The sequence below is a fragment of the Natator depressus genome, chromosome 4 (genome assembly GCF_965152275.1).
Source record: "Natator depressus isolate rNatDep1 chromosome 4, rNatDep2.hap1, whole genome shotgun sequence".
Taxonomy (NCBI): Eukaryota; Metazoa; Chordata; order Testudines; family Cheloniidae; genus Natator; species Natator depressus.
The window spans coordinates 28,852,962-28,867,571 of record NC_134237.1 but is presented as its reverse complement, the minus strand read 5'-3'; the positions used below and the strand labels follow the sequence as shown (position 1 = coordinate 28,867,571).

General features: G+C 42.7%; 1 protein-coding gene across 1 annotated transcript in view; it reads right to left on the bottom strand.

Moving 5' to 3' along the window:
- BANK1 (B cell scaffold protein with ankyrin repeats 1) overlaps positions 1-14,610 on the bottom strand; it is a 277,328-nt gene that overhangs the window by 139,780 nt on the left and 122,938 nt on the right. The gene's annotated exons all lie outside the window — the stretch shown is intronic.

Here is a 14,610-nt window from a genome sequence, read left to right as displayed (position 1 = left end):
ACTCCTTTGTAAATCTGGCTGCCCAGAAAAGACAATTGCGGTCATCCCCTCTTTGAATGATGGCCAGACAAATGGAGTGTGGTGACTCAGAAGCCTTCTCTGTCACCAGTGGCACCAAGCAAGGGTGAGTAATGGCTCCAGCCCTCTTTGCCATTGTCTTTTCAGCCATGCTGTTGTTTGTCAAAATCCTGGAATGCAGAGGCATACACATCCAGTTTAGACTGGATGGGGGTCTATTCAACCTACAGGAACTCAAGCCCCCCACCAAGGTAATCAAACAGCGACTAAGAGAGCTCCTGTTTGCTGATGACTGTCTCCTCATCTCACAAACACTCAGACATTCAGCTTATTGTGGATCACTTTGCTGATGCCTCAAAATGCTTGGGTTGCTCAATGAGCCTGAAAAAGACGAAGGTCACATACCATCCAGCACCAGATCACCAGCATCACTCGCACCATGATCCCATCATCACAACAGACAACATATCCTCAACTAGACCAGGAAATTCTGCTACCTCTGTAGCATACTTTGCCATAATGCCATGTTAGATGGGGACATCATTCAGCACCTGGCAAAGGCCAATTTGGCAGGCTCACCCACAGACTCGGGAGGGAGCATGGAATCTGCCTCAGAACCAAGATAAAAAAATCTATCATGCTGTTGTACTCACCTCAGTTCTCTATGGCTGCAAGACATGGCCTCTCTACCAATGCTGCATCAAACAGCTGGAGAGCTTCCACCTTCACTGCCTAAGATCCATTTGCAACTTCAAGTAGCAGGAGGGGATCCCCAACACTGAAGTCCTTGAGAGGAGCCAAATCCCTGGCAGCGAGAGCATGCTCATCAGGACTTAACTTCGCTGGGTTGGACACATGGTCCTCAGGAGGTTTCCTGTATACCAAAAGTGGTACCCTACAGCGAACTGAGCACGGGAAGCTGCTCTAAAGGTCAAACCATCCTCCAATATAAAGACTCCTTTAAGGACAACCTCAAAGCCTGCAAGATGCACATTTAAAACCTGGGAATTTATTGCACTCAACAGACCCAGAAGGAAAGGTCTGTGCCATGAATCCATGACTTTGACTCCCTCCGGGAACTGATGGGCAGGATCCCCTGGGAGAATAACATGAGGGGGAAAGAAGTCCAGGAGAGCTGGCTGTATTTTAAAGAATCCTTATTGAGGTTACAGGGACAAACCATCCCAATGTGTAGAAAGAATAGTAAATATGGCAGGCGACCAGCTTGGCTTCACAGTGAAATCCTTGCTGATCTTGAACACAAAAACGAAGCTTACAAGAAGTGGAAGATTGGACAAATAACCAGGGAAGAGCATAAAAATATTGCTCGGGCATGCAGGAGTGAAATCAGGAAGGCCAAATCACACCTGGAGTTGCAGCTAGCAAGAGATGTTAAAAGTAACAAGAAGGGTTTCTTCGGGTATGTTAGCAACAAGAAGAAAGTCAAGGGAACTGTGGGCCCCTTACTGAATGAGGGAGGCAACCTAGTGCCAGAAGATGTGGAAAAGCTAATGTACTCAATGCTTTTTTTGCCTCTGTCTTCACGAACAAGGTCAGCTCCCAGACTACTGCACTGGGCAGCACAGCATGGGGAGGAGGTGACCAGCCCTCTGTGAAGAAAGAAGTGGTTCGGGACTATTTAGAAAAGCTGGATGAGCACAAATCCATGGGGCCGGATGCGCTGCATCCGAGAGTGCTAAAGGAGTTGGCGGATGTGATTGCAGAGCCATTGGCCATTATCTTTGAAAACTCATGGCGATTGGGGGAGGACCCGGACGACTGGAAAAAGGCTAATGTAGTGCCCATCTTTAAAAAAGGGAAGAAGGAGGATCCTGGGAACTACAGGCCAGTCAGCCTCATCTCAGTCCCTGGAAAAATCATGGAGCAGGTCCTCAAGGAATCAATTCTGAAGCACTTAGAGGAGAGGAAAGTGATCAGGAACAGTCAGCATGGATTCACCAAGGGCAAGTCATGCCTGACTAATCTAATTGCCTTCTATGATGAGATAACTGGCTCTGTGGATGCGGGGAAAGCGGTGGACGTGTTGTTCCTTGACTTTAGCAAAGCTTTTGACACAGTCTCCCACAGTATTCTTGCCAGCAAGTTAAAGAAGTATGGGCTGGATGAATGGACTATAAGGTGGATAGAAAGTTGGCTAGATTGTCGGGCTCAACGGGTAGTGATCAATGGCTCCATGTCTAGTTGGCAGCCGGTATCAAGTGGAGTGCCCCAAGGGTCGGTCCTCGGGTCGGTTTTGTTCAATATTTTCATAAATGATCTGGAGGATGGTGTGGATTGCATCCTCAGCAAGTTTGCAGATGACACTAAACTGGGAGGAGAGGTAGATATGCTGGAGGGTAGGGATCAGATACAGAGGGATCTAGACACATTAGAGGATTGGGCCAAAAGAAATCTGATGAGGTTCAACAAGGACAAGTGCAGAGTCCTGCACTTAGGACGGAACAATCCCATGCACCGCTACAGACTAGGGACCGAATGGCTCGGCAGCAGTTCTGCAGAAAAGGACCTAGGGGTTATAGTGGACGAGAAGCTGGATATGAGTCAACAGTGTGCCCCTGTTGCCAAGAAGGCCAATGGCATTTTGGGATGTATACGTAGGGGCACTGCCAGCAGATCGAGGGACGTGATCGTTCCCCTCTATTTGACATTGGTGAGGCCTCATCTGGATTACTCTGTCCAGTTTTGGGCCCCATACTACAAGAAGGATGTGGAAAAATTGGAAAGAGTCCAGCGGAGGGCAACAAAAATGATTAGGGGACTGGAACACATGACTTATGAGGAGAGGCTGAGGGAACTGGGATTCTTTAGTCTGCGGAAGAGAAGAATGAGGGGGGGATTTGATAGCTGCTTTCAACTACCTGAAAGGGGGTTCCAAAGAGGATGGATCTCGACTGTTCTCAGTGGTAGCAGATGACAGAACGAGGAGTAATGGTCTCAAGTTGCAGTGGGGAGGTTTAGGTTGGATATTAGGAAAAACTTTTTCACTAGGAGGGTGGTGAAACACTGGAATGCATTACCTAGGGAGGTGGTGGAATCTCCTTCCTTAGATATTTTTAAGATCAGGCTTGACAAAGCCCTGGCTGGGATGATTTAGTTGGGGATTGGTCCTGCTTTGAGTAGGGGGTTGGACTAGATGACCTCCTGAGGTCCCTTCCAACCCTGATATTCTATGATTCTATGACCATTTTTGAGGAGTGGCATGTGAAGTCTCTGCAGGAGAAGAGAGTATGCTGCAAGGCCAACACTTCAACCCTCTCTCCCCTCCCCCCCGCCCAATGACTACTCTTGCAAGACATGCACACCACATTTTCAAATCCTGTATTGGACTCAATTCCCACATGAGAAGTCATAAAAAGAAAAACCTAGAACTCTAGTTAACACTAGCTGAACGCTCATCTGCTGAAGAAATGGAAGATTCTAGAGAATCTACTCATATCACATCTGCAAACAATTAACTTGATGCATAACTTGAGTAAATCCACTGAAATTAATGGGACCATTCACATGTTTAAAATTACTCATGTGTTTAAGAGTTTCCTGGATCAAGACCAGTTTGCAACGTTTATTCTTGCTCTTTTGATTTTTTTTCTTTTTTGTAGTGCAAAACACATAATGGAATGGAGTTATACTTTTCTCCCAATGTGATTGTAAATAAATTAGACTGTATACTTCAATGATTTAACTGAACCTTTTTCTGTAAAGTTATATAAATATGTTGCATTTCATATCACTGTATATAGTTTAGTGTGAGCTTGTAAAAAATAAGCATATTGTAATACTTGCAGACAGGATTAGTAGGGAAAGTTTTATATATCCTGACATTTTGGCATGTAACATCTTTCTTACTGGAGACTTAAATTTTAACAGGTATGGTGGGACTTGCATATGACAAGAGCTTGCAAAAACTAGGATTACAATATGTGAGAGAGCACTGGTTAAGGGTTTTAAGATGATCATGGATAGAACAAGTGGATCAGTTCCTTCTTGTTATGCTGTCTCATAAAATGAAAATAAGAATTCCCTCAAATGTTAATTTTAAATAAATAAAAATAAACACTTGTGTGTGAAGCTCTGAATTATTACACTGCAGCCAAAGCCCCGGTCAAGGAAAATCTTATACTCAAGAGGGTAGCTTTCTGGCTCCTCTGTGTTACTGTAGTGGCACAAAAAAGGTGGGTGCAATGACCAGGACAGGGGCAGTCAGCCTAGTGGTCAGAGCAGGAATAAGGTTGCCAACTTTCTACTCGCACAAAACTGAACACCCTTGCCTGGCCCCTCCTCTGAGGTCCTGCCCCCCACTCACTCCATTCCCCCCTCCCTCTGTTGGTCGCTCTCCCCACCCTCCCTCTCTCACTCACTCATTTTCACCGGGCCGGCTCAGGGGGATGGGATGCAGGAAGGGTGAGGGCTTTGGCTGGGGGGGAAGGCTGTGGGGTGGGGCCATAAATGAGGAGTTCAGGGTACAGGAGGCTGGTGTGTGTGTGTGTGGGGGGGGTGTCAGGACCTTGGTATGGGACCAGGAATAAAGGATTTAGGCTGTAGGAGGGGGCTCTGGGATGAGGGGTTAGGAGTACAGGAGGGGGCTCTAGGTGGGGAAGGGGTGAGAGCACTGGCTGGGGGTACAGTTTCTGGGGTGCAGGAGGGTGCTCTAGGATAGGAACAAGGGGTTCAGAGGGCAGGAGGGGGATTAGGGCAGGGAGTTGGGGCATGGGAGGGGTCCAGGGGTGAAGGCTCCAGGCAGTGTTTACCTCAGGCAATTCCCGGAAGCAGCAGCATGTCCTGCCTCCAGCTCCTACACTGTCAGCAGGTGGCGCCCCTGCCGCTGCCATTGACTGTGGTTCCTAGCCAATGGAAGCTGCGGAGCTGGCACTTGGGGCAGGGCAGTGCGTGGAGCTCCCTGGCTGTCCCTGGACCTAGGAGTCAGAGGGGGGACATGCCACTGCTTCTGGGAGCTGTGCGGAGCCACAGCAAGCAGGGAGCCTGCCTTACTCCTACTGCACTGCCAACTGGACTTCTAAGTGCCTGATCAGAGGTGCTGACCGGAGCCTCCAGGGTCCCTTTTCAACTGGGCTGTTTGGTCAAAAAATGGACACTTGGCAACCTTAAGCAGGAGTCAGTCCCAATGATCAGAGCAGAGGGTCAAAACCAAGGACAGTGTTAGGTACAATGCATAAAGTCAGAGCTGGAGACAGAGTCAGGTACCAAGCCAGGAGTCCGAGCTGGTGACAGCATCATGGGTAAGGCAAAGGAGCAGGGGCCTGGATAAGGGCATGACATCAGGAACTGGAAGCAGACTGGGGTCTAGGATGGGAGGACAGCAACCAGCAGCAGGCGGGGTCCCTAGCAGCTGCCAGCGAAGGATTCTTTTAGATGCTCAGACAACTTCCTCTTATTACTTCCTGGTTCATATAGTACTCCTTAGCCAATTGTGGGCTGGATGTTTCTCCCAATAGGGAGTTTTGAGGGCCTGGTCCTCTGCGAGCTAGCCCTTCCCTGAACCCACACCTAGTTCCTCAGGTGAGCTGCTGGGTGGCAGTCATGGCTTAAGCGCTACGTGGGGACCCATGGGCCGCGGTCTGAGACCTGTGATCCCTCAGAGCGTGTAGTGAGGGTAGGAACTGTCCCGTTTCTTCTCGAACAATACACATTACCATAATATATACTATAGTAAATGCAGAAATACATTCATGTATTGAGCAGTGTACGTATAGTATGTACAATAAATGTACAGAATACAGAACAAAAAGATCTTATTCTATTAAACTAGAAACTGACATCCTATCTATATTATGTACTACACCAGCTGCATATGAGGTTTTTTTTTAATATTACAACCAATGTAAAGGTCAAGAGAAACAATCTTATTACGCTGATAGCTTCTGGAACAAGTCAGGCACTTCCTCAGCTGCCAATGAAAAATATCTTCAGTTAACGTCAAAGATTTCTATGAAATTCTTTCATTCTATTTCTAAAAATAGGACCAATGGTTTACTAGAATAATAAAAAATGGAATATAGTAATGCTAATCTGCCAATCAGTCTGGTGGAATGAGGGGTAGCAGACTAGCAACATTGATCCCAGGCTGTATGATCGGACTAATCAACAAATTTCCCTTCCCACGTTAAAATCCTAGATAAATTTCCTGCAAGAAATAAGCAAGTGTAATAAGTGCTGGATTGCAACAGCTTTACACTACTTTTCACTGTATCTGTGACTACAGCGAAATTTATTCTAGAAAGACTCCTTTTATTAAAACAGGTCAAGGTGCGCATGCAAAAATGCTTGTGTAACTAACCCATGCAATTATCTTGTATGCAGGCACAAATCAGTTGATGTGGCATGGAATGGGATACTAAGGTACCAAAGTAGCCATTAAAATGTGCAGTCACTCAACTTGTATATAACAGGACTGATTTTACAAGATATTGAGCTCTTCTGTTTCACGTAGAACACATTTAATTCCCAGTGTGGCAAAATACTGCCATATGATTTCACAAGAATTTTTGCATACAGACCATTGACCTGATTTAATAAAAAAATGGCCTTCATAATACATTTAAATGTGTTTTAAGCCACCCCTGAAAGGAATGTCAAGAGTTGATCACTGGGATCTCAACGTCTCTTGGAAGCATCTTGCAGGATGGGGTCTAAGATCACGGGCCTAAATTTTCAAAAACATCTGGTGATTTTGAACGCCTCTGGTTTTGCCACCTTAAAGGAACCTGATCTTCAGAAAATGCTCAACTCCAACCTTCTGAAAATCAGGTCATTTCAATGTGTCTCTAGTCAGGCACCCAAAAATTGAGGCATTAAAAGTCACTAGTTAGCTTTTTTTCAATTTAGGCCAGGATAATCACTTGAGAAATTTTAGACATGTAACTACATTCATATTTTGGACCATGAACATTGTGTTTCCTTTACAAAAATACGTGTGGCCCTGATTTCACTGATCTGCAACCAGTGTCATTTTTTAGTAAAATAATGTTTGGCACAGTAAAATGAAAAATGAAAAGAATCAAGAGTTAAAGTTCAGTGGAAATAGCCTAAGGTCTGGAGGTTAAAGTGATAATATTTTCTTGCTAGAATATTTTTAACATACGTAGCTTGCCTATTTTATATTATTTTAAATATGTACAAGAGGGAGGAAGCAATAAAAACAACAGAGGACAGATGGTTTCCGCCAAGTGTCAAGTGAAATTACATCTATGCTCTAAAATATATTTTAGCCATGAATGACGATGGCTAAATAGTGACCTGCTGCTATGCAAGTTTTTACAACAGTCGTGCTTGAGACATTCTGACAAAACTGCTTCCCACATGCATATGTCATCAGAAAATATTTGCACAGGAAATAGCAAAATAGCTTTTAGTGTATTAGTGATGTCTGCCTTACTTCATTTGAGATCAATAATATAAAAACTGGAAACATCTGCTGAAAAAACATCACTGTGACTGGAGAAATCAGTTTGTCCTTTTTTTGAATTATTCTGATATTCACCATCTAACATGCTTAGTTTGGTTAATGCACAAAAAGATAACTAGCACAGAGATGTGTCAGAAACACAAACACTAACAAGGTGGTATTTAAATAATTATGTCGTGAACATTTGGGGTGGGGTTTTCAAAAGCACCAAAGTGACTTAGAAGCACACGTATGAGACTAATGCTCCTAAAACACTTTGGTGCTTTAGAAAATCCCACCCTAGGTCTGAGATCTTCTCTTACATACAACTTAATCTTTAACTTTGTAATTTCTTATACCCTTTTGCTCAAAGTTCAAACCAAGTAACATACAAGAGTAGGAGATACAGTCAGCATAGTGGACAATATCCTATCTTTGGAAATTTGTTTAATACTTACCCTTTGGTGAAATCAAAGTTTTGCCACGGACTACAATGAAAGTGGGATCAGTGTTTGAATGAGGCGATATTACCAGCAGCCATGCCTGCTCTGGTTGTGCTCTTGTGGGCACACACAAGAGAGACAGTGTCAGTACTAGGACCTCCAATGAAAATCCAAAGTGCTATATGGAGTGACACTGATGATTCAGTGGGGATATTCTATTTTCTAAGGCCTGATTTTGCCCAAATCAGGTCCTCACAATTGACTGTTTTAGCAAACGTTCCTGCCAGAATTTGCTAGAATACTCATGGAAAGCAGAAACAAGACATACACAGTGATAAGGAATTAGTTAAAAAAATTAAAACCATTATTCACTTTTTTTTTTGTATTATACATCCAGTTGTATTAAAGAGATATTTGTTCCAGGTTACTAGGCCTGACATGTATCATCTAGTGAGAGGAAGTTCTCTGCATTCTTTTATTCTTACAGAGAAATTTGTAAAAATCACTACAAGGCATGCATAGTTGACAATAACAGTGCGCTAAAAAAAGGTTATGCCTGGAATAAAGCATTGAATGCAATAGAATTACACTAGAGATAAACTAAATGAATGATGTTTTGTCGTCTGTTGTACTATTGGTCATCACCACTAATGATAAATAACGATGTTTGGACGTGATATGGTGTTACATTATTTAAAATTATTGCAGGATAAGAACTAAAATTCAGTACTTTTTACAGTCAGACTCCAAAATATTTCCATTTAAAAACACATTGGTCAAGGCCTTCTTTTCTTTTAGCCACACCTTCTCCAAACCTGACCTCCAGTCACAGCAATCTGAGCCAAGCACCACAGCATCTTTTTCTCCCTGTGGTTTCAGAAGCAACTGAGGTCTTGGCTACATGAACATTTAGGTTGTGGCAAGTTCACATGCATCAGGATTTGTGCTAGTACGGGGTAGATTCACACCCCAGCTTGCGGCAAATTAAAGGTTCGCTTAGACAAGCCACGAGGCTGAGGCAGGCAATGTGTATTTGTGCATTTCTGCTTCTGTGAATGTGCCCAGACATTAGAACTGTGCGTAGAGGGTTTGGCTAGGTACAGTTTTGAGTAAGTTTCTGTTGGTGGCTGGGGAACACTCAGAAACAGACTCTAAAGGAGACAACACAAAGACAGAGGTATAGGGGCAGAAAGCTAGTCAGCCTGGAGAAGCACAATATATAACCCAGAAAGAAGCCTAGAAAGAGTGCTTTTGGATCTGGTTATGGTTAAAAGGTTTGGCACTGTAGGTAAAGAAATGATATCCAGTTGTTTTTATTTCTCCTGTGTTCAAGAAACCAGGACTTTGTACATTCTTTATAAATAAACAAGATTGCATGGAAGGTACCAGACTCCTCCACCAACTTCTCCTCCCTGTTGGAACAATCTATACAAACACAAATTTTTGGCTAGCCACTCAAGTCAAATGGGATGTATGTTGCGTAACAAAACTTGCCTTGTTTTATGGTAATTTTGTCCTCACTGCAATGGATTTGAATGACCCTGAAGCTCAAAGTCAAACTCAAAGGGCTGGAAACTACACAAACTGGAACCAACAAAAATGTTTGTTTTAGCCCATGTGAACTGAAACTAGCCAATTCCATGTAGTTCTCCTTACAGTTTCCTTAATAAATCTGCCATGCATTTCAACCATCCAGCTGTACCAAACTGCTACAGCATTTGGTGACAAATTGTAACTTGGGCTGTGCAGCCCTGATGGGCCATAAGAGGGAGTAAGAATGCCCCTGTAGGCTCCTGTGCGGGCTTCACAGACTTTACATCTAAATGCAGAGAAGTAAATGGATGCTACATTCCTGCTACTATCCTAGGTGTGGCTGATGAGTGAGCCTCTGCCTGGCATGGATCAGCGACAAATTTCTACCCTCACTCCCAGAGCCAGGAGGAAGCAGGAAGAAGATCGAGTCTCTTTCCTGTACTGCCCCATTCACAGGACATGTGGCTTTGCCATAATCTAGTCCACAAAGAAGAGGAGAACTGAAGTCATTCTTTGAAGTCAGTACAGTGTATGGTGTTCACCAATGTGATAAGGGTTGCACAATCTATAGCCTTGTACAAGTTGCAGCCTGTTAGAAGAACAGCATATAGAAATGAGTCCCTTTCAAATTTCATTTAACAGTTTAGGAACAAATGTGTAAATGCTACAGTAACAGCTACTGAAGCAGCTGTGGATGAATCATCAGCTACAGTAAACAACATTTAAAAGTTCTGATTGAAACAGCTCTTTATTACTGAAAGGCTTTGGAAGTCCTCTCCTCCCAACCAGCAAATATAAGGCCAGGCTGTCCCTTGCTCTAGTATGGAGGAAGAGGACATGGAAAGGGAGACAGGGCAATTTCAATGAGCAATCCTGCACAAGGGCCTGGCTGGATGCCCTGTCTCTCTCTGCTCACAGGTGTATAGTGACTGCTGTCTTCATATGCCCTTCATGGTCACATAACACCCAAAAGGGAGTGGACGGGTTATCTTTCTCCCTACTTCAGATGGGCCAGCTGAAGTCGCTGGTGTAGCAGAGGAGTAGGCTTTCCTCACTACACAACCCCTGTGTACCAGGGAGTTTGGGGAATAGTTGTACCTCCTGATGCACGTCTCCCTGAGATGCTTCTATGAAGTCCAGCTTGGCATCACCCTTGTCTTCTCAGTACTTAAATGACACAATTTAGTCCACTGTAGTCACTGACCTTTTCACTTGTTTTTAACATTAAGCACACATTCCTGATGCAGAAGAAGAAATGTAAGGTAGGTGAGATGTAAGATGTTATTTTCAAATCAACCTAGGATGTGACTCTCTGATCACAGAAAGCACTATTTTTTCACACCCCAGAGGTTGCAGTGACCACACTGTCACACCATGAAGGTTTTCTCCCAACCAAGCAGGCAGCACAAAGTAAATAACAGCATAGCCTGAAGAAGGGCTCTGTGTAAGCTCAAAAGCTTGTCTCTTTCATGAACAGAAATTGCTACAATAAAGGTTTCAGAGTAACAGCCGTGTTAGTCTGTATTCGCAAAAAGAAAAGGAGGACTTGTGGCACCTTAGAGACTTATTTAAGACTGAGGTCTTCTGCAATTTCCACAGTATGCATCTGATGAAGATGTAGCTCACGAAAGCTCATGCTCAAATAAATTGGTTAGTCTCTAAGGTGCCACAAGTCCTCCTTTTCTTTTTGCTACAATAAAAGATATTACCTCACCCACCTTCCCTCTCTGATATCCTGTGACCAACACAGCTACAACAACACTGCAAACAGCATAGTTATAGTGAAACTACTTGACTTCACAGACTGTTAAGCATGACTTACAGGATTATTTTTGTATTTAACACTTCTCAACCTCCTTTTTATAGTATGTTACCACCTAAATCTATCATACTTTGAGGTAAAATATAAGTGACTTGTCTTACAAAAGCATACACACACACACACGATGTCTGGAAAGATAATTAGATTCACATTGTTCCTTGTTATATTAATCCATCACTTGGATGTTCTACACACAATCACATTATTCTACCAGGTATATCAATTTGATATTATAAGCTTTAAAACGTTTTTACGTTATTAGGATAATTATATTTATGTCATGCATAGTGTCTTTAATATGTATGATAGTATTTTTTCTTTTAATACTAAACAGGAGAAAAGATTGGGGTCAGACCCAAGAAGCCACAAGTAAATACATGCTTCTGGTGAGTTCTTGGACAAACACGGCAAACAATTCTGATGACATCTCTTAGGACAAGTTTTGAAGCTCTTCAGCAACGTTGTGATTCAGTATGAATCACAGAGTCAAAGAAATAATGGCCAAAACACAGAACAAAGGGCAAAAAAGATCAAGTCTAACATCCCATTAGTCGCGCAGAGCTCATTGCATCAGTCATAGTGTTCCTTTGCTCATCAATGGAGAGGAAGACTTTGAGAGTTTTTTTGAGTCACTGTATACCATGTGGCACCCTAGAGACTAACATATTTATTAGAGCATAAGCTTTCATGGGCTACAGCCCACTTCATCAGATGCATAGAATGGAACATATAGTAAGAAGATATATATATATATATATATATACATACAGAGAAGGTGGAAGTTGCCATACAAACTGTAAGAGGCTAATTAATTAAGATGAGCTATTATCGGCAGGAGAAAAAAAACTTTTGTAGTGATAATCAAGATGGCCCATTTAGACAGTTGACAAGAAGGTGTGAGAATACTTAACATAGGGAAATAGATTCAATATGTGTAATGACCCAGCCACTCCCAGTCTCTATTCAAATCCAAGTTAATGGTATCTAATTTGCATATTAATTCAAGCTCAGCAGTTTCTCGTTGGAATCTGTTTTTGAAGCTTTTCTGTTGCAGCCAACAACTCAGATCAAGAAATTAAGTTTAAAAAGTCACACTGAGTGGACACTATTGTCTGACTGATTAACCTGTTTTTCCTCCTTGCTCAAAACTTCATCTTATCACAGATTTTGATATTTATCTCCTCACACGGCACAAAAGCTGTATGAAGTGTAGTTGTAGCCTTGTTAACTCCAGGATATTAGAGAGACAAGGTTGGTGAAGTATTATTTTTTATTGGACCAACTTCAACTGGTGAGAAAGACAAGCTTTTGAGCCACACAGAACTCTTCTTTAGTTCTGGGAGAGCATAATGATTGTCTGGTTTTACTTACGCTAAACAATCTGTTCCTCCTTGCATTTAGCTGTGACTCTCGGAGTACCTTTCCCAGACCCGAAGAAGAGCTGTGTGGTCTTGAAAGCTTGTCTATCTCACCAACAGAAGTTGGTACAATAAAAGTTATTACCTCATCCACATAAAGTCTGTGACAGAGCTGTGGACTGAAACAAGGTCTTTAACTTATAGGCCATTATCCTAACTACTGGTTCAGACTTACTCTTTGTGGAACATGGCTACCAGGCTACTCCCAATTTTTGTTTGATTAAGCAGCATTTCCAGTCAATACATCAGTAATGCTTCTAGCTGCATAGCTGTGATAATGCTGTCAGCTTCCAGGAGTAAGTCATCAAGAAGTACAAAAACTCATTTTATTTTAAAATGAGAGTGGATGGGTGGGGGTGAGTGTATGTGTGTGTGAATCAAAAACTACTGTGTGTGTTCTTTTTAAACAAAATTTGCAGCATTCTTAAATTAGAAAGCAGCCTGCTAGGCAACCCTTCAACAAGAGCAGTGGGTTTCTTCATGATAATGAACATTCATGTCACTATACTGAATCCTGTCTTCCTACTCTGTTCTTTTGCGCTAGGCAGCGTATTGAAAAGTACAAGAATCCAGAAACCATTTTTCAGGCTGCACAGGGTGTGAGGAAGCCCAATAATCATTGCTAAATATTCTAAAAACTTGGTAAGAAATAATGAATCATTTACTGTTTATTCAACACACCAAAAGGTGGGGAAAGAAGTGTGACCATGGCATCTGTGCCCAGCCCACTGTCAGAATTATAAAAGGAAAATGTGATTTGGCTATGTTAAACAAAATTAACACTCTATAGGATAAAAATGGATTTTTTTTAAAAAAGTAGTTTCTTATAATGGGCTCAGTAGCTTTGAAAAAAATGTCTTTTTCTAATGGTCATTCTACTGATGTAGAGCCTAAGGACAATTTTCCTAATTAAGCAATAAATCACACTTGGTAGAAAAGTCTGGTAAGTCACTCTTAGAGCTGTGCAGAGCTCTGAGCCTTTGATTCAGAGAGGTTGCGGCAAGCCTTTTATCTGGCTTTGCCATACATAGGTTCTCATCTCCTCCCCCAAGTTTCTCTTAGAGTTTTGGGTTCAATGACCCCCCCAAAAATGAAATTCAGCCAAAACTGCAAAATTTTACATGGTTTATACTCTGGATCATAAACCAGACCACCTCTTTCCTCCCTAACTTCCCTTCTCCTCTTCCAACAAGACCCAGCTCCTCTCTCATTGCCTTTTGCTGTTTTCTGTAGGGAAAGGGTATGCCACTGGTGTGCTTTCTCCCCTCATATCCAATGTCTTTGTAAGGAGTGTCAGATGTCTGGTTCCTAAATCTCTTGGAGACAGCCAACTGGCACACTCCACACATCACCTGTATTCAGGGAGGTAAGTAAGTCAGTCCTCTCAAAATCACTAGAATTCCTTCAGACAGGCTCCCCGTGGCCCATTTGACAGGATCAAGACCTAAAATGTCCCCTGTAATGTAAACTTGTCTTGCTGCAGGACCATAATCTGGGATTCTCCAGCAATGTGTATTCTGGGGCTTTTGCAGCAAAAGCAGGATCCAGTGAATAGTTTGGGATCTTCCTTCTGCTGCTCATTCTGTCTATTTAACATGCTTCTGAGGCAGTTACATCTTAGTCAGGAGGAAAGGAGTACTTGTGGCACCTTAGAGACTAACCAATTTATTTGAGCATAAGCTTTCGTGAGCTACAGCTCACTTCATCGGATGCATACACTCAGGAGGGTGTCCTGATCACCTGAGAATATATGTATATAAGAATTGACATACTGGATCAGACTAGTAGACCAGCATCCCTCCTCTGACAGTGGCCAGTATCAGATAATTCAGAGGAAGATGCCAGACGATCCCATAATGGACAATTATGAAATAACCTCCTGCAGGGAAAGTTTCTTCCTAGGCCATTCAGTTAGTAGGCTGCCATGAATGCTAAAGCATGAGGGTTTATGTA